The 20,444-nt window shown below is 37.8% G+C and overlaps 1 long non-coding RNA gene across 3 annotated transcripts in view; it reads right to left on the reverse strand.

The window, feature by feature from the left end:
• Nucleotides 1–20,444, reverse strand: part of LOC139828417 (uncharacterized) — a 389,304-nt gene that overhangs the window by 188,637 nt on the left and 180,223 nt on the right. For all 3 annotated transcript variants that reach the window (XR_011739971.1, XR_011739972.1, XR_011739973.1), the window contains exon 2: nt 13,235–13,328. This is a non-coding gene — a long non-coding RNA (uncharacterized lncRNA). The remainder of the gene's footprint in view (nt 1–13,234; nt 13,329–20,444) is intronic.

A 20,444-nucleotide genomic window follows, 5' to 3' on the forward strand; every position in this document is an offset into this window, starting at 1 on the left:
GGCAGCAGGAAAAAAAAAAAGGTCAAGGAGAGACAGGATTAAAAAAAAAAAAAAAATCAAGGTGCATCATATTGCAGCTCTGGTTCCCACTGCTCCTTCTTCATTTTGTTCTGTGAGAACTAGCAGAACATATATTCTTCAGCTTGGAAATGAGAAAATAAATACTGTGATCCCTTTTTATTTGATCTAATGAACAGAACAGACCAGGGAATGTCACTGAAAAAAAAAAAAAATCTGCAAGCAGCTCATATTTTCCCCTGAAGTTAGAGCGTATATTAATATTTTAGAAAGCCATCCAATTTTATATATAAAGATTCCAGATAACATAGATCTCACTGCATTTTTAGATATGCTTTTCCAACAGACAGCTATCCCTCACTGTAAAAACTGCACACCCTCTTTCTAATAAGACTGTCTCTACCTTCTCTTGCAACTATTGGATTTTATTATGCCTTTTTCTGATAAATTGAAAATCCTTCTGTCACAGTTATTTCATTTGTCATTGGTGAGGAATCCTTTTCTATCTCGTGTACACTTCAACTAGAAAGTATCACACAGAAGGGAGGGAGAAAACTGCAATAACCACTCACCACACTGCATGACAGCTCATCCTGCCCAAATTTAAATGGCTAGCTACTAGAAAAGCACGTTAATAATAAATAAATAAAGACTTTGAAAGGGCAGCCATTTCAGAAATTATATGGCAATTATTAAGATAAGCACTTGCAGGAAGGAAGTAGCATCCAAATTTTATGAAAGCATGACACTTTGTCAGATTCCCCTATATTTTAAAGTTAGACCATGCTACTTGAAATGACTGCAGACTGACAAGGAAGAATTTCTGGATATGTGTGTATATATGCTCATTGAAATGTCTCACTTTTTATTATCTCTCAGTAGCACAGAATCCATACACTCTTAAATCTCTACCAGGTGTTTTAGTTTCTTTTATAATGTGCTCACATAGGTTATCAGAGAAATCCCAGGGATTTGGAGAAAATGGTTTACAGATTAAAAAAAAAAAAAAAGAAAGTTCTTCTTAGATTAAATCTTCACTGGATCATTGTGATTCACCATCATCAACCATCTTCTCCCTCAGAAAAGATCAAGCAAAAACTTTTTAAAATTTTAATTGCAGCCTCAGAGTGTTGTGAAGATATAACTGCCTTAGTAACTGCAAAATGCTATGAAACGCATTTAATAGAAAATAAAACAGATGGATTATATTAATAGTGAAGTTTAAATGGGATGGCTAGAATTCCCCACAGTTCTTTCCTAGCAGGCTGAAGGTGGAAGAAAATGGTAGTACAATGTCAACGATTATTCAGCATGGCAAGTTGAAAATTGTTTTCTTATTTGACATCACTTGGCAGTCTTAAAAGTTCAAGGCTTAAGTCAGTTTTTAAGAGACTTATCCACATTAAGCCAGGTGTCAAATATGGCTGCCTGTCAAATTTTCTTCTGAAGCAGGGACAGCCAGCTACACTGCATACAGAATTTCAATGGAAAATGCCCTTAAAAAGCCGCAAGAGTTCAACTGTAGTCTCTCCAAGGATGCAAAAGCAGTTTCGGAGAATTACTGAAAATAGAGTTACAGGCTCCCAAAAGGTGAAGTTGGCACATTTGAATTGCATTAAAATACAGAAGAGTGAGAGTTTTAGTCATCAACAATGTTCATTGTTTAATTGTTGTCACACATGCAACACGAGGGCCAAGAGAACAGAGACTACAAATGCCATGAGGACACTATAACCATGAGATATAGCATTAATAGTTAAAGGCCTCAAAAATATTGACACTTCTGGACCAAATTATTCTTTTTTGATCCTCTCATCCTCTCCTCCTCTCTATAGTGAGCAGCTGCACCCTTACTCATGCACTCAGAATGGGAAAAATCACTCTCTTTGATCTTTGCCATCACTTTCAAGTCCTCCAGCCCTCAATAACTGGTATCTCCTAGACTTTCTCCACATATTTCCTACCTTAACAGGTCCTGGGGTCAGTGGCAGCAGCAGGATGCCCCTTCATTGTATAAACCTTGCATCCTAAACCAGCACAGTTTATGTTGTTGTGCTAGCTGTCCATTTATCTGGCTTTAGTAATTTTTCATCCTCATGGCAAGTTTCAACCAAATTTAACAGAGAAGTAGAAATACCTACAAAAATTATTTTCTACACTTCGGTCAAATGATTAGACGGTTGAACAAGATAACTATTCCAATTTATTCTTCTAGTTAAGGAAAAGACAGACCAAACTCCATCCTTACATATTTAAAAGGCATAAGCTAGCCGGTCCACCTGGGCATGTATGGCGGCTTGCCAATCTGTACATATATAGTTCTTAACAAGGCATAATATGTCCTGTTTAACCCGTATGTGTAAGTGATGTGAGAGAACATGACAAGTACTTTAATGATGGGGATTACATTTGGGAAGCTGGAATGAATGCTGCAGAGACACAGGACATATGAAATAAACATAGAGGAAACAGGGATTCACAAGTTTAGATGCCCACTGTTGTGATGTGGGATCTCAGTACAGAAATAGAGGCTCAACATATTTCAGAGTTTCACAAAGTTTAATGTCAGAAGGATATGTTCCTGATTATTACTGGGCTTTGAATGTTATCCAGGCACTTAGTGATGAACTCAGTAACCTAAATATTACTAAAGCATTGCAGTCTACTGAGGAATAAATTCCCGTATTTCACAGAAGAACCTAAAAATTACACTGATGCCCAAGGCCACTGTAGTGGCCTGGAGTTATCAGAGATTTGCCAAAGTTTGCTGCTGATAAAGCAGAGGGCAGACTATGGAAATGCTGAAGGGTTTTATGACTGCACCATAAAGCCAGCTTCACCAGTAAAACAACAGGCTCTAAGATGACCATTACCATTAAGGAGCCAGATCTTTGGGTTAACTGCTGAAGACCCTGACAACAGCTGCTGGACAGCTCTGCTCCCACCTGCCACTGGTGTAGCTGCTCCCCAGCTCCAGCTGAGTAGCAACCAGCTGCTCAGACAATCAGTTAAAGTGAACAGGTCCCTGCCCTTTCCAGCCAGAAGCCTGGCTTTGGCTGCAAACTGCACAGTTTAACTGCTGAAGTTCCTATCAGCCCCTTCTTCTGTTGGACTTAACACAGGATACAGATTAGAATTGCAAACAGTAATCTGGATGTAGCTTCACAAGCTCTGTCCTCAGAGATGAGATAATTCCCTTCTCATATAGAATATTACCTTTTTACAGTAAAGGGCTGCATTAGCTTTTTATTGTCCTACCAGAATCTAAGATAAGCAACATGCACCCTGACAATTTACTGTCTCCAAAGTCTACCTCCTCTAACTTCAGGTACAGTCAAAATTCCTCATGCTCAAACATACCACAGACATTAAAAATGATTAAGACTTCTTACTATTTCAAAATAAGCTTTGCTAAATCTGTGACATGTTAATTAGGTAATTCAGATCACCCTTCAAAATGGCCTTTCCTCCTCTTTTCTTGCTACCCTGTCAGTCACAACGTTGTCCTTTGCCATTTCATAAAGGATAAAAAGCAAGATGAAAGAGGAAACAAAATAGAAATACTGTACCTGAAAAGAGAAGTAAAGGGAGTCAGCTCACTATTCTCAAGTATCTCAGGGGAAAGTCAAGTGTATCTTGTGATTTTGGAGAAAACATTGGAAGGGAAGCGGAACAGGTTTTGTTGAAGGAAAGGAAAATTCTGTTGTCGTATAGAGCTAATCAAAAGCCGAAACTTGTGTGATCCACAGCCTCTGTGATTTGTTATAAACTGATAAAAAGCAGCTATCTGACAAGTTCAAGAAAAGCAACTTGCCTTGGCAATACATAGCTGACTGACAAGGATTTTATGTCAAAGAAGCATGAGATGAGATTTACCAGTTGCTATGCATAACAAATGTGTCCACTATGCTCATTAATTCCTGAACACTATTTTAATGCTTACAGGATGGTGTGACATTTAGGCCACCTTTAGTCTGAAGTTGGCATTTGCCTCACAATTAATGAACACTCAGGAAAGCTCAACAAATGCTAGAATCCAGTGCAACTGAAAACACTTTGGTGTCCATTGGCAGCCTACATTTCATCAGGAAAAGGTGACTGTTCATTGCTGGTCATAGTGTGCATGCTTGTCTCATTTTCCTTAGCATTTCTCTGTGGATAGAGCAATCTTCCCTCACCCCTTCCCTATACTCCATGGAATGACAAAATCATCACACCTCTAAAGAGGCTCAAGGGAATATACTTGCTCAAGGTCCATGACCCTGACTGATTCTACCTAGCTTCAGTTAGTAGTAAATTTTTCCTCTTCTAAGTATATTAAATTACAAGCAACTCTGGAGAGAGATTCAGCTCTCTCAGATCTGAGCAGCTATTTTACAGGTGTCTGTCATCCATCAATAGCCATCTATGAAGCTACAGGTGATTCAAGTCTTTGTTTACACTCCTCAGGTAGAGATTCTGAATGCTGATTTATATGTTCAGATTAGAAGGGCCAGAATCCCCACTCATGTACTCTGAAGTGTTTCGCATTACAAATGCAGCATGCTTTTCCTAGAGTCAATTGAATCAATGACAATACAGTAACTAGAGAACATAAATTGTAGTAACATAAAACTTTGAAGAACTATTAGTTCATCAGACTGGTCTTAGTGGCTGGCATGGCTTTAAAACAGGCATTGAAGGAAAGAATATCTTAAAAGAGAGAAACAGAAGACATAATAAAAAACACTGTGGTCTTTAAGGTAGATTACATCAAAATAACCTACACTTTTCTCTGATAAATCTATTATTATTTCTTCTACATTAAATCCACTAATGCTTACATCTGCCTAGATTCTGATGAGATGTTTTATCTGATACAACAAAATATGTATATCTATATAGGTGGAAAAGAAGATTTGTAACATGGGAAAGGAACTAACTAAAGAAAATAAATACTTGTCATCTCATAAATGGGAAAGATATAGGCCTTCATAGCAAGTAGGAAAACAAGAAATGCAAACACAACTTCAGTCTGTGTGAGGGAATTGTGCAACCACATGGCAAATCTCCATCAAATGATGTGAAAGCACACATACCATAAGATGGTACTGCTGGAGATGAGGGCCAATAGACACATTTCATCCCTTATCTCCAGTAAACCCAAGCCTGAATATACTAAATAAATGTTCTTATGATCTGAAGCTAAGAGGTATTAATAAGCCCTGTGTGGACTCTGCTATCATGAAGTACAAGGTCATACTCATAGGAATTAATAACAAGACCTATGCTGGTGTCTCATGAATAAGGAAAAAAAAAAAAAAGAAGGTAAAGACTGTGTATTTGTCAATCAGAGGATGGTGATGAGCAATTAAACTGGTATGACCATGAAAAGGCAAATGCACTCCTAGGATCTAAAGGATGAGATACTTCCAGTGTGATACAGGTTTACTAATGATATTGTACAAGGCTTCGTCCATAATATTGCATATAATTCTGACCATCTGTAGTCAAGAAAAATGTATTCAAATAGTAACAGATTAAGAGGTTGGCTACTAGGATACCCAAGGGAACTTAGAAGCCATTGTAGAGACTTGAAGAGCTCATCTTGAAGAGCCAGGAAAGCAGAGGCTGGCAATACATCTCTATTCAGATACACCAAAGTCCTGGAAGGTAAAGGAATTTTGAAAGCTTAAGGTCACTGCTGGCCAGGGAATAAAGCAGCACAGCCTGGCTTTAATGAAAGGTTCTGCTACAGGTGCTTGAAAAAGCATCAAGGGGGATGGAAATCATTCATTCCCAGGTGGAAAACAGTGAGAGAAATCCTGCGAAACTGTGCAATCATGATAATGTTGGTTCTGCCCAATCCTTCACTACCACAAAGCTTTACACAGTTCTGACTTCCACCTATCAAAAAATCTAGTGTTAGCTGAGCAATAGCTTCAAAAAATCATTGGAATGTGGGCAGACTGACAGGAAGCTTTGCTTGTTTAGCACTCTAGTAAAAACCATTCATGTGACTGAAAATCTTTTCACATATCTCAGTGTAAGACAGTGAAACAAAACTGATGGAAAGAAAGCAGTTTGCCCAAGGACAGAAAACACAGATAACCAGAATAGCTGGTTCCAGTTAGGTATCTTGTCACCTTGTTAGATACAATTAGAGAAATTACTTTTCCTTTATGTATTTAATATCTACTTGTAAATTAACAACATCAGATAATGTTGTTCAATGCTAGTAAGAGTGGCAACAAATAGTGATATGTTCGAACTAGAACATATTTTATAAAATTATCTTAGAACACAACATGCTTTCTTGTCATTCCTATCATAAAATCACATCTTTTTACTTCTAGCTAAGTTGAAATAAGAGTACCAAGAGTTCAAAATAAGATTAATTAATTGATATTTAAAGTCATGATAATTAAATCCTGCCTCATTTTGGTAATTCTATTTTTAAATACATGACAGAGTATATATTATTGCATGCTTTTAAAATCTGTTGTTCCAGGAGAGTGATTTTTTTTTTTTTTTTAATTCTTTTGACTTCTTGATAGTCACTTAAAAACTAAACATATTATATAAATGGTATAGTTGCCTAAAACAGTAAAGACACTGGACTCAGTGATCCTGGAGGTCTCTTCCAGATTAGCATTCCTAGAAGTATGTGTGTGTGCATGCCAACATAGATTTTGTGCTGTGATTTGAAAGCTCTAGTAATGAAAAATGATATCTACTATAAAGCAAATGACAATGAGTACAACAAACCCATTTTTACTGAATCCTTTCCAAAATGAATATGCAAAATATTTGATACCTGTGTACTAAAGTTTTTCCAAAGGACTTATCTATTTCACATTTTAGGGACATTTGCCTGGTGTCCTCAGTGGATTTTCTGTATAACTAAAATACGAGAAAACAATAGTCTTTTCTACAACCCATCAAACTGTCACCCTTTACTTAAAGACTTTTTTTTTCATTATTACTAAATTGAGCTTGAGTGGTAAAATGATGTCCAAAGGTTCGAAAAAAAAAATACAAAAAGGCTTTCCTAAAAGGTTATGTATCTACTGTACACTGTACATTATCTTAGCATAAGTAAAACTATACTTCTTTTAATCAAAATATGACAAAGGGTGAACATCCAAATTGATATATGGAAAATGTAATCCTACAAGCTGTCAGAATCACAAATAGAGAGGATGAATGTTAAAGACAAGAAAGCAAACATACTCAATGTGAGAAAGGTTACTGCTGAAAGGACTAAGCTGACTTTTTACAAGAACATGGAGAATATATTACATGTTGACCTTAGAGCATGTCACTAGTTGTTCTTTAGAAAAACAAGTCCTAACACTCTTTATGCTTTCCAGCAACAAAACTCATCTGAAAACATCTAGCCTGTCATTGCTGCAACTTTGCCCTTCACTTATAGAGCTTCTAGGTGAATATGCCTATTGCTACAGATTTCCTTGCTGCTTTTGGCTGAGAAGTTAACAACGAATTCATGTTACCTTAGCATTCCTTTTTCTTTGTGAGGGCAATGAGACCCATTTTGTTTTACACAACAGTACTCCACCTTGTTTGACGTTAAGCAAGTGAATTTTGCACCTGCAAAATCAGACACACAGCAGATTTGCTTTATGACTAGTACCTAGGCTGAACACACATAAATAAAATAGATCTACTTTATCAGTAACAGGTGCAACCAAAAGTTACTCTTAAATTTCTATCTGGAATTACAGCTAGTCTTCAAATAGCAATTCTGTTAAAGAAGAGCACTACGATAAATAGCATTCCAGACAGCTTGTGTTCCAACTGTGTTGGTTTTATTTACCAGGCCCCATACCTAGTTTTCAGCTTGTATAATGTCCTGAGAAACCCACAGAGAGAATAAAGAAAAAAGCACTTGCACTTATCTTTGTAGCTAGTTTGCAAAACACAGGTAATCTAGAAAGAAGAGAATGGGTGACTTGCAATTTAGTTCTAGTTTGCCTACACACCTTATCTAATGTTAATTGAAAGAGTAGATGTTATCAGACAACACTGCAGGAAATCTGGCTGAATTCCAGGCAAAGGGAGAGAAGATGATAGAGCTATTTATTTTGCATTAGCTACTCTGTATAAAATATCTAGCATAATCCTGATGACTTTTTCACTCAGACTGAGTGATAATCCAAAATTTATGTGAACTATCCAAACAACCTGAACTTGCAAGGTGGCCTGAAGACCATGAGGAAACTGCCATTTTGCTCTTGCAGAGTTATGGTCTGTACTTTATTTTAATGGAAAGTAGTTGTGAGGCATTTTGGATTTCCACAGAAGAGACAGCCAGAAACTAATTGAGAAATAAGATTCTGTTTCTTCATCAGACTCGTGAACATCCCCAGCCCACATCTGCAACAAAGTCTCCACCTACACAATGCAAGAGAAGACTTGCACAGGTAAAATGAGCTAAAAATAGCGAAGTCCTGGATCTAGGAAGTGCCTTTGAGATCAGTTTTTCACATGAGAGGGAAAAGAAAAAAAATCCTGTCTTTTTTTCTTTTGCATTTCAGTTCAGGATGGTTTATAGTTACAGCAACAGATACTCAGCATCGGGGGGTGATGGGTCTTACATGTCTTGTATTGGCTGAGTACCCTCAAGGACCCCTATCTCACAAAACATAAATCCACCTGTTTCTCCAAATTGTTCACTGAACTATCCAAGAATAAAGCTCCCAGCCCATCCTTTCACCAGGCCATTCATCTGGACTCACTCTTTGGTCAGCAGGAGGGAAGAAATCTATACCCTCTCTTAAATGGAATAAATAAAAGGAGCAGCTTTAGTTCAATACCTGGACCATTGCTTGAGTAACGATTTTCCCTGGTAATTAATTGGCTGCTATTGCTTGTAAGGGACCCATGGATACACCTTACCTCAAACTGTTATGACTTCATCACCAAAAGAAAACCTTCACACATGAGAAAGGCCCCAAAGAATCAAATGTTAGCTGATTAATATAGTCTCCACACTTACAAATACAACAGTCATGGGGGGAGACTGGGGGGAGGAAAAAGAAAAGTGGAGGAAAAAATGGAAAAAAGAAAGATATGACCTCAAAATTCTTCAGCTGGGACCAGCAGATCTGTCAAACACTGGCAGCAGGTCCAAATGAGCATGCAGGGAATCTGACACTCTGCCAGCAATGCAGAGCGGAAACACCCCAAGAGAAAGACAAATCACTAAATTAACACGACTGGAAGCTACATTCCTTAAAAGTAGCACTTTTCTGTACCTATTCATGTCGCAAATTATTGTTACAGGTAATAAGATCTGCAGAGAAGGAAGATAGAGCAACAACAGCTCCCTAAGAATATGCAGTAAAACAATGTATTTTTATTTTTAATTTTTTATACAATGACGAGAAAAGCCTGCAAGTAGCTGATATTTATCATTCTTCTTAGCTACTTCAACAGCCCACAGTAATCTGCTATCCAAGCTCCTCTGAAGCTTTAGTAAATTTATCCTTGTAATAGCCTTGCAGGTTAAAGAAGTGCTATTAGCCCTCTTGATACAACTAAAGCAAATGTAAAAACAGCTTGTTCAATATCAAATAAGGAGACTGTGCTGAAGTCAGGAACGAAGCCTAAATTTCCATAGCCAAAGAGCAACATCTTAACGCCTGACTAGCTGGCAAATTCAAAAGCATTTTCTTGTCTTTATCAGAGATTCTACATCAAAACCAGCCCTAGATCGCAGGCTATTTCATAGTCACCTGAGATGGATTGTTTTGGAATACACCAAAAGTCATTACATTTAGAAAGAAAACAGTAACAAGGAAGGAAAAACAAAACAAAACCCGAGCGGCTGCAATTCTTTTCAGCTTAAAAAAGTTACTAAAAAAAGACCTTTTGCCACACCAGTATTTTTGAGATGATCAGGATTAACCCGTAAGGTATTTCATTCAGAAAGTACTCTTGAAAGAACCTGCCAGACACCTTTTGAAAAAACAAAAAAATAGAGCTTTGTAAGCAAGGATTGCAATAACTATATTTAAAAAAAAAAAAAAAAAAAAAAAGATGCTCAGAGGAAAAAAAATGCAAAATTATTTTTTTATTTCTTTGGTTTTAGTACAAAGCCAACAAAAGATTTAAGGTAGCAGATGCATTTAGGGGAATAATTCTAGCAATGTTTAAAAATTCACATGATCTCAAAACTAACCTGATACATTTATGGGAGAAAAAAAATCAAGTTATACTAGATGTTGTTCACTAAAATTCTGGAAGACTAGTGGGAGAACGTCTGTCTGTATGAGAAAAACACCACTATGTGCTTACCTTATTCATGTACCAAGTGTATGTCAAGGCATCTTCTACTGTCTGTTTTTTAAAAACTTGAATTAGAGACAATTCAGATGTGACAATGTAGAAAATTCTTAGTACAAATAATTTACCAAACACATAACATTGCTTACTTCTTTGAAAAAGATTGTATGAATTTCAGGGCCACACAATCATATGTGAAGTATGACTAGTTTTGGCAAAGTTGATGGACTGAGTTATTGAAGATCTCATTAGAAGGAAACATGCCAAACTGTAAAGGTTATAAAAAGACACATCCAAAGTTGCTAACAGTTCCTTTCATGAGAAGTTTCTAGTGAAAAGGTCACTAAAGAACCTGACTTCTCCCCTGCTCCAAATTACCATGCAATTGTGCAGTACTATGCCTGAATTACAGGAAGTATTAACAATGAGAGAATTAAAAGAGCTAGAGAAAGTTCATAAAAATCACAGAAGAAGCAAGGTTAATGTTACATTTGTGGCCTTCAAGATAAGATCAAACAATATGGAAAGAATAATAACGCTGCGTATGTCTTACCACACATCATGTTGTACATATACACACATATATAGAGATACACACATATATATGCATGCATGAATGCTTTATTCTTATCTAGAACATGCTATCTTATGTATTGGGAAAAAGAGGTCAACAACCCACTGACAAAAACATGGATATGCCAGTATTTCATTCCCACTGATATGTAACAATTCATGTTGATATAAAAGAGGAGGATAATAGTGCTGCATGAAGCCTTAGGCTAAAGACTTGTTTAATATAAATGACTACAGTTCACCCATTTCCTGCGAGCTGGGCAGCTAGAGCATCCAGACCTCTGAAGCCCAAGTGTCTCATGCTTTAGTTTACCTCCTTGTAAAATGAAAAAACACATTTGACCTTTTCTGTTTTTAACAGTTTATCTCAGATCTCTAGTACAGGGGGGAGAAAAAAAAAAAAAAAAAAAAAAGGCTAAATTTTCTTTAGACTGTGACATGAAAGAACAGTCAGTTGTTCACTGTGAGGATGAATCTCTAATGGTCTGTGCCCAGGCAAAATCAGGCTAATGAAAACCTTTTTAAAGTAACTTCCATTTCACATTCAGACTGTAACAATAAGTGTGGGAATTTTGTGCAGCATTTACAGAGGGTAAACAGTTATTTTAAAGCATTCCAGCAGTGAAAGATTAACACCAAATACAAGTTCCCATTCTTTTAATACACACTGTATAGGGAACAATTGCATTTGGGGACCACATCATGTGATATAGAAACATGTATCACATGGTCAGGAATAATGGAAGAACTAAAAAAAAAAAACAAAACACAAAAACAAAACACAAAAACAAACAAAGAAACAAACAAAAACACACACCAAAAAAACCTCAAAACAAAAACAAACAAACAACAACAACAAAAAATAAACCAAACCAAACAAACAAACAAAAAAACAAACAAAGAAACCCCACACAAAACATTAAGGCTTTGTTTTTCCTGTGTCCTTGGTTGCACCACAAAAAATTAAGCAACCTCATGTCACGTGAAATGATATCAAGGGTCTTATCTGGTCCACAAGTTCCCCACTCCAGTAACAGACAATGACTCATCCTCACCATGCTGAAATTAATTTCTCCACTTTACATACAAATATAGCAAAAGTCACAGGTGGAAACAGACATCATAAAATATAGGTAAGGTTCCCTCATTCACCTTGACCATGGGACTCTGGCTGATTCATGTGGTAAGAGTAAAAGATGGCAAAGCAGAGAATTGAAGTCCTATTTTTTCATTGCTACCAGGTGCTTTGAAAACAAACCAAAGACATATTGCAGCTGAGTTGTAAAGTGAGGTTAGATGCATAACTGCACAGCATTGTCTTCTGATGCAATTGCATTAACCAAGGCTACCAAGAAAACTCAAGCCCTTTGGTTTCCCTTCCTGTTAAGAATGTGTTGTTTTGGTGGCTGGTGAAGAGAACTAAGTAATACAAGTACTTGTTGCTGTATTGTCTTCTTGTAGCCAGGATATAAAAGGAGATATCTCAGTGCAGACAATAAGTGAAAGGCTCTTTATTAAAGTTGTAGATCAGAATGGAAGACCTACTCCTCAGAAAGGTTTCAGGGGAGCTAAGAGAATGTGTATCCTCTGTTTATTTATTGTATTACTTGAACAATTTAACAATACTCTGTACTGGTTGTCCTGCTCTCCATCTGGTCCCAGGACTCCTGGTACTCCAGGTTTTCCCAGTAACTCAGCTCAGTCTCAGCACTTTAGACTAGGAGATCATCTGTTAGCTCTAGAAGCTGTTTCCAACATTTCCCTTGTAGTTCATGAACAACATTCACTTAACAGTATGGGATGTCAGATTTATGCACAGCTTTCTCTACTCAGGCCAGCAGATAGGAAGCTTAACATTGCACAAGTATGGCCAAATAAACCTCAGCTCCTTTCCTAAACACACTTAACCAATCAGGCCTTTCTGCAGCATTAGTCCTTCAGCTACCAGCCATTATGCTCTGTCATTCCACCAACCTTCATTTCAAATAGGTCAATGACATTAAGCATAGCTTTTCAAACTTTTAAGTCCATCTTTAAAATCACTACGTGTTTAGTTTGTGTTTCATACCTGTATTTGCTATATTGGTGCACTGCCCTGTAAGCATTACTTTCCTGTACACAGATTTCCAGCCCTTTCCAAGTATGAACATTTTGCTTCTGATTCTATTATCTTACTGCTTCTCAGTAACAATCTGACTCTCCCCTTTGATTCAATTGCACCGCAAGAGTAATGAGTTGATAAACAGCTGCTCATGTTTCGTGGGCCTTCTTGGCTTTACATTAAACTGTATGGTTGGTTAAAAGAAAAAATGTCTTAGAAGGAGTCTAATGATTTTTTTTTTTTTATTGTGCTTACCTGGCTTTCCTGTGATCTGGGTTCGTAACTCAGGTTGTCCTTGTAGTTCTAGGCCACAGGTTGTTCTGTTGGCTTCCATGTTCTTCAATTGGATCTATAATAGATCACAAAACATTTGCAAAGTTCAGGTATGAAATAGAGAACAATTTACCCAGCTTTGTGACCACCTATTAGTTCAACTTCACCCATCTCATCCTTACAGTGAAGAACTGGACCATTCTTTTATATCACAGTTTTTTCCACTTTTTTTTCTATTACTGTTGTTTTAAGAGCATCAGCCAAAGTGTTCTTGCTCATCACAGTAGTAATACAAAAACAGCACAAAAAAGATGGCCCTTTCACTCAAAATACCAACAATCAGTCTGAAAGTTCCACTGAGCTGCTATTTCTTTGCAGCTTTTTAAGGGTCAGCTTAGGTTGCATACACAATAAAAAAGATCTAAAGTTAAGTCAATGAAACTGAACAAAGACTATTTTTCTTTTCTTAGTGGGTGCATGTTTCAACTTGAAAACAAGCTTGGATTTTAATGTTGAAAGACAACACAATTATCAGGAGTAAATACTGTAGCTAAGTCTGAACAAATACCTTTTTCCGATTAACATTAATTCTTTTTCCTTTCCCAAACACTTCTGTTTTCCTATCATTAATTTTGTATTCAAAATTAACTGATAGATTTAGCATTACTGTTTTTAACATTTACTAACAGTTACCTTAATATTCTATCCCACAGACTGGATATTTTATTATTGGCCAGGTAAAAGAAGAATCTGTTTTGGAGGAATACCCTGTTCGATAGGTAGATTATACGTCCTACATTAATAATCCATGATAAGACTCTGCTGCAAATATTGATGAGAGAAAAACTGAAGTCTAGAAAGATTTTTTCATAACTGTTTTATTAAACAACCGAAGCTGCAAGTGGCAACTTCTAACAATAATCAGACATTTAGGAAGTTCTGCTTCTGCAAACATACATAGCATGTAGATTTGGCAGCCACTTTCTGCAAACAACTGTTCCAGAAAGACACCTTGATACCTTGTATAAACACCTGTGGAAAGGACATGGAAAACAAGTGCATTCTCCTTTCTGCAAATACATTTATAGTAAGATCTCCCTCATCTGTACAGGAAGAGAGTCGCATCACCACCTTTACTAGAGCACAAGAAACAGAGCTCCTCTCCAGGTAATAGAAGTTGCTAAAAAACACCAACCCAATGAACAAGGCGTATCACTTTTTACAGCGTTTGTCATAGAATCATAGAATGTCCTGAGTTGGAAGGGACCCACAAGGATCATCGAGTCCAGCTCCTGTCCCTGCATATGACAACCCCACAGTTCACACCATGTGTCTGAGGGCGTTGTCCAGTCTCTTCTTGAACACTGTCAGGTTTGGAGCCATGACTATCTCCCTGGAAAGAAGAGTTGGGTGCCTACCCTTCCCTTTCCCCTTGAGAGGAAGCTGTAGACCACAATGAGGTCTCCCCTTAGTCTCCTCCTCTACAGGCTGAACAAACCAAGTGACTTTAGCTGCTCCTCATACAGCTTCCCCTCCAAACCCTTCCCCAACTTCGTAGCCCTTTTTTGGACACACTCCAGTAGCTTAATATCTTTTCTTATCCCGTGGTGCCCAGAACTGCACACAGGGCTCCAGGTGAGACTGCGCCAGTGCAGAGCAGAGTCAGACAATCACCTCCCTCACCCAGCTGGCAATGCTGTGCTTGATGCAACCCAGGACACAGTTGACCCTCTTGGCTGCCAGGACACACTGTTGGCTCATATTCAACTTGTCGTTGACCAGAACCCCCAGATCCCTCTCTGCAGAGCTGCTTTCCAGCATCTCATCCCCCAGTCTGTATGTATAGCCAGGTTTGTCATGTCCCAAGTGCAAAATCTGGCACTTGCCCTTGTTGAACTTCATGTGGTTGGTGATTGCTCAGTTCTCCAATTTGTCCAGGTCCCTCTGCAGGGCCTCTCTGCCCTCAACAGCATCAACAGCTCCTCCCAGTTTTGTGTCATTGGTGAACTTGCTAAGCAATCCCTCAAGTTCTAAGTAATTTACAAAGACATTGAAGAGTGCTGGTCCCAAGATGGATCTCTGCAGAATCCAACTAGTTACTGGTCACCAGCCTGCCACAACCCCATTTATTAGAATCCTTTGAGCCCGTCCCAGCAGTCAATTGCTCACCCACTGTATTGTGTGTTTATCCAGCTGTATGCTGGACATCTTGTCCAGGAGAATGCTGTTGAGAAACAATATCAAAGGCTTTACTGAAATCCAAAAAGATCACATCGACAGGCTTCCCTTGGTCAACTAATTGGGTAACCTTGTTGTAGAATGAAATTAAGGTTGTTAAACAAGACTTTCTGCACATGAACCTGTGCTGGCTGGGGCCAATGACTTTGTTGTCATTCAGATGTTTTTCAGTAACACCCAGAACAATTTTCTCCATGATTTTGCCAGGAACAGAAATGAGGCTGACACACCTGTAGTTGCCAGGATCATTCCTTCTTGTAGACTGTGAGGTTTCACAACTTCCAGTCATCCAGGACCTCTCCAGATTCCCAGGAGTATTGAAAAATCATGGAGGGACGCCTCGCTATGACATCAGCAAGCTCTTTACACACCCTTGGATGAATCCCATCAGGACCCATTGACTTGTAAAGATCTAGCTGGAATAGTAGACCCCATACAAGTTCCTGATAGATTGGGAGTTTATCCTTCTTGCAACCCTGGTTTGCTAACGATAGGTCTATGAGGGGCCCCAAGTCCATCATCGATGTTGAAGACCGAGGCAAAGAAATCACGAAACATCTCAGCTTTGTCTATATCCCTGTTAATAAGGCGGTCATGCTCATCAAGTAATGGGCCAATGTTATTTCTAGTTTGCCTTTTGCCATTTATATATTTTTAAAAGCCTTTTTTATTGTCCTTCACAGTATTCGCTAGCTTCAATTCTAATTGAGCTTTGGCAGCACATATTTCCTTCCCACAGTACCGAGCAGCACCTCTGTAGTCCTTCTGACCTTGCTTCCACTGACCTTGTAATTTCTTCTCGAAATACAGTGAAAAAAGAAGGCTTTTTGCCTCCCATACTAGATTTTTGGCATTTTGGAATTGCCTGGTCCTGTGCTTTCAGTAGGTGGTACTTAAACAACCAACACTGATGGACCCCAACACCTTCAAAAGCTTCTTCCCAGGGAATCTTACTGAGTATTCCTCTGAGCAGCCTGAAGTCTGTTCTCCTCATATGTAGTGTTAAGGTCTTGCTGACAGTTTTCGTCCTATTAGCAAAGATTTTGAACCTGACTGCTTCATGGCTGCTGTGGCCAAGGGAGCCACCAGTCACCACTTCTCTCACAAGAACCTCTCTATCTCTATTATTATCAAATCTAGGAAGACACCTTTCCTGGTTGGTTCCCTTAGTACCTGCACTAAGACGACACTTTAGAAATATTCTGGACCTGCTGGTGCCAGGTGTGTGATATTCCCAGTTGACATCTGGCAAGTTGAAGTCTGCCATAAGGACAAAGGTAGATAACTTGGAGGCTTGTTATATGTTATATCATTTGCACAAATAAAGCATAGAAACAAGACGAACTCTACAGACAGTTGTAACTTCCATCTGTCCTGCTGGAACAGCTAGAAATATTAAGCAAGCTTCTGCTATGGGTATAAGACCATACCAGCTGTTCTTTTTGTGTAGCTTATCTAAAGTAACATTTGTATCACTTAAAGGACTTAAGGAATGAAAAATAATAGTCCTACATGTAGTCACAGTGGTTGGTTGTCTGTAATTATGAAACATGAAGTCTTCAGTATTCAAAAGACCTACAAACAACACTAAGGTCATTAAGCACATAGGCATTTCCCACTCCAAAATCACATTCAGCATGTGATGTGTTAATATATTTCCTAGATCACGCATTCTTCTTGTGTAACCAAAGTACCCAAAAATAAGGGCTTTTTAGATGTTAAAACTGCAACCTTCTAAAAATACTTCACATCAAAACCTGCACTAAGCACAAGGAAAAAAACCACTAATTACTTACTTCCAGTTGGTTGAATTAATTACTATTCCAAAAATGCATATGCTTTGGGGGGGGGGGAGGAAAAAAAAAACAACCACACAACTGTCAGCTTTTTGACAGTTTGATCTAATACATTAATACAATATGCACCAGTGCCGCATGATGAATGGAAAACTAAACCAAAATGGAAAATACATGTGAGAGAGATTGAAAAGATAAATGATTTTCTTATTTGGACATCTCCTGTTAAAAAATGATACCAAAATGCTGCTTCCTAAAGTTACTTCAATTCTGTGTATATAGGCAAAGATAAAGCATTACCTAAGTATCTGGCAAGTTTTCCTCTGTACAAATCCTGAAGTATCTTTTTCTCTTGCAATAATTGCATGTTGACAACATCATCCAGTGCAAGAAAATAAAATAAAAATAAAAAAGCACCTCCTAAGAGCACTTTAATTGTTTGAGTAACACCCTGGACAGAGTAGATTCTCTTTCCAAGTTTCCAGAACATGGATTTTAAATAAAGCTGATAAATAAAAACAGAAAAACATTGAAACAACCAAATATCTTTTTTTAGAGACATATCCAATCTTTGAGACTGAAGAAGTAAGGGAAAAGGAAGGAATAACCACCTTCTTTGATTCTAAGCAAGTGGAATTGCAACTCTTTCAGCCCTGGAAGTCAACTGCAGTCTAATAACTTGCCATTGAAGAATTGCCCTCTGAAGAATGGAATGAAAGGCCTTGATAAAAGGCTAGGAGGTACACATTGCATAAAGGAGACAGACATTTCTCTCCTCATCAAAATTAGGCTTGTCTTTAAACACAGACCTGTGTATTTGCTATGTCTGAGCTTTGTTTCTTGGTGTTCAAGTCCAGGCAACATTTAGCAGTTGCTTTTTCTGTTGTCTTGAAATGTCTTTCTTCCTCCCTGATACTTAGGTATAAGTTTTCCTTAGCACGCTTTCATGATTTTTCATGGTTTGTGTTCTGTCTCCCTTATCTCTTCAATTTATCTTGGTCTGGCACATCACACATAGCAGATACTGAACCAACTACCAGGAACACAGTTGCACTTCTATGCTCATCAATAGCTGAGCATATCAAGATTCATTGCTATCATACCATTGCCCTGAATCCTGGAGATCTCCCATGTTCTTCCCATGTTGCTTCTAGTGACTCTTGAACCTTGACCTAACAGCATTTTATAAGACCTGGAGAGGATAAAATATCATTTAGGGTTGAAAGAGACATCACCATTCCCCACCTCTGATAATTTCTACCTACACATTTCAATTCCACAAGTAAACATAAGCAAGACTAATCTCACATAGCTGTAGGTGTCTACCTCTGAGCTAGTTTTCCAGGTTCTTTTTGTAATCAGTAGAAAGCGGTGGACATATTTAAGATAAAATTCACTGAATGTCTCTCCTAGACATCAGACATCTTTTGGATGCCTGCCTCAAAGCAAAATGAATTGCATCCTACAAGCATCCATCTTTCTTCATCTACCAGAAAGGACCCTATACAACAAACTTAGAAGCAAATATCTAAATTTCTACATTTACGTTGGGATTTTATAAATCTTATACTTGTAGAGAAAACCTTTATGTGAAGAACACCCCAGAATATATGATTAGGGATAACAATATTAAACTCAGTGATCTGTAACTTGAGCTAAACCCTACCATGAAACAAGAGGAAAGACTCCTATCACTGTCTCCTGCAGGCCTCTCACCTTATTCTGAAGTATGTTACTGGTCAGTGCTGAAGATAAAATATTGACCAGGGTGGAACTTAGGTCTAATCCAGACTGCTGATCCCTGCATTAAATCCAAACAAATGTAATACAAGAAGAATAAACAGTTGCTCTAGGATACTTTCCAAGGAGAAAAAGATAGATAAAGAAGTCTTAGAAAGGCTGATTCAGTCTCATTGAATCTCACTTGAAATTTATCACTTATTCCAACATTACCACTATGCAAATTTCTACAAGAGCTGAACGTGTGTTTGATTCATTAGCACATAGTTTTGCATTCACCTTCCATGGGCAGGGCTGGGCTGAGTGTGCAGAAATCAAATGCTCGCAGACTGCCAATTAGAAGGATTTATTGCATGCCTTTCAGGAAGAATGTAGTCATAGCTATTCCCAGGGACATACTCAGAAGACACGCACTCCTCTTAAACATAGATGGCAATGGGTGGTAACAGGCTGCTGAAGTTATTTGTTATTACACAATAGCCGATTAAAAAGCTTTTTATTGATTTCTTGGATGAAAATCTGTGATTACCTTTGCTTCTACCAGTATTATGTGTTAACAGCAAGATACTAGCATGTGAATAAAAAGATATTTTTCTTTTGAGCTAAGGCAGTACCTGGTTCCAGTCAGGTTTACTTGGAAACTGTCTCCATCTTATGAGGAAGCTCTAATTTTTTGACACTTGTTTTCAACAGATTCTGAGCAAGCTGAAAATATATATGTGTGTGTGTGAGTGTGTATATATTTTACTCTAAAAAAAAAAAAAAAATCTGCACAAATGCCAAGAACTCAGCTGTGTGCTTACTTGCAGTTGTATACAGAATCACATCCCTGCTCAGATGAGGTTAGTGGACAAACAATTCCCACAGTGTATGCACTCAGTCTTACATTTGATAAGTTCCATCCTGTGCTTCAGAAATCTTAACAAAAATTTAATAGAATTCAACATGCCATAACAAAACATATTCAAGCCAACAAAACAACAGCTTACAGCCTCTTTGTTTGCTTTTCTTGGGTGAGCTTTCAGTATTTTTTTTAAACTTGATTTGTTGTACCAGAGATTCAAAGCGTCAGCCAAATACAATTTTTATTGGATGGGAGTAACCAAAAAAGGGAAATATGGACAGAGATGGGATGAAACCTAAGGAAGATGGGAAACAAGATGAAGAAATGGGCACACAGACAGAAAAATACAAGACTATTGGGAGAAGAAAATAAAACAAATGGGTGCTGAGAGAAGCAGTTGAAGAACACAAACCACTTCAGAGAGAGCTGCTCATCATGACATTTTTTGGATGGATCAAACCTTGGCTAAGCTATAATAACAATTATCCTGTCCTTGTTGGGATGGTGCTGAAATCTGATGCTACATTTCTCATTTTTTTACAGATATACAGTAACAATCTGAAATTATAGGTCT

Source organism: Patagioenas fasciata, chromosome 7 (assembly GCF_037038585.1).
Source record: "Patagioenas fasciata isolate bPatFas1 chromosome 7, bPatFas1.hap1, whole genome shotgun sequence".
Lineage (NCBI taxonomy): Eukaryota > Metazoa > Chordata > Aves > Columbiformes > Columbidae > Patagioenas > Patagioenas fasciata.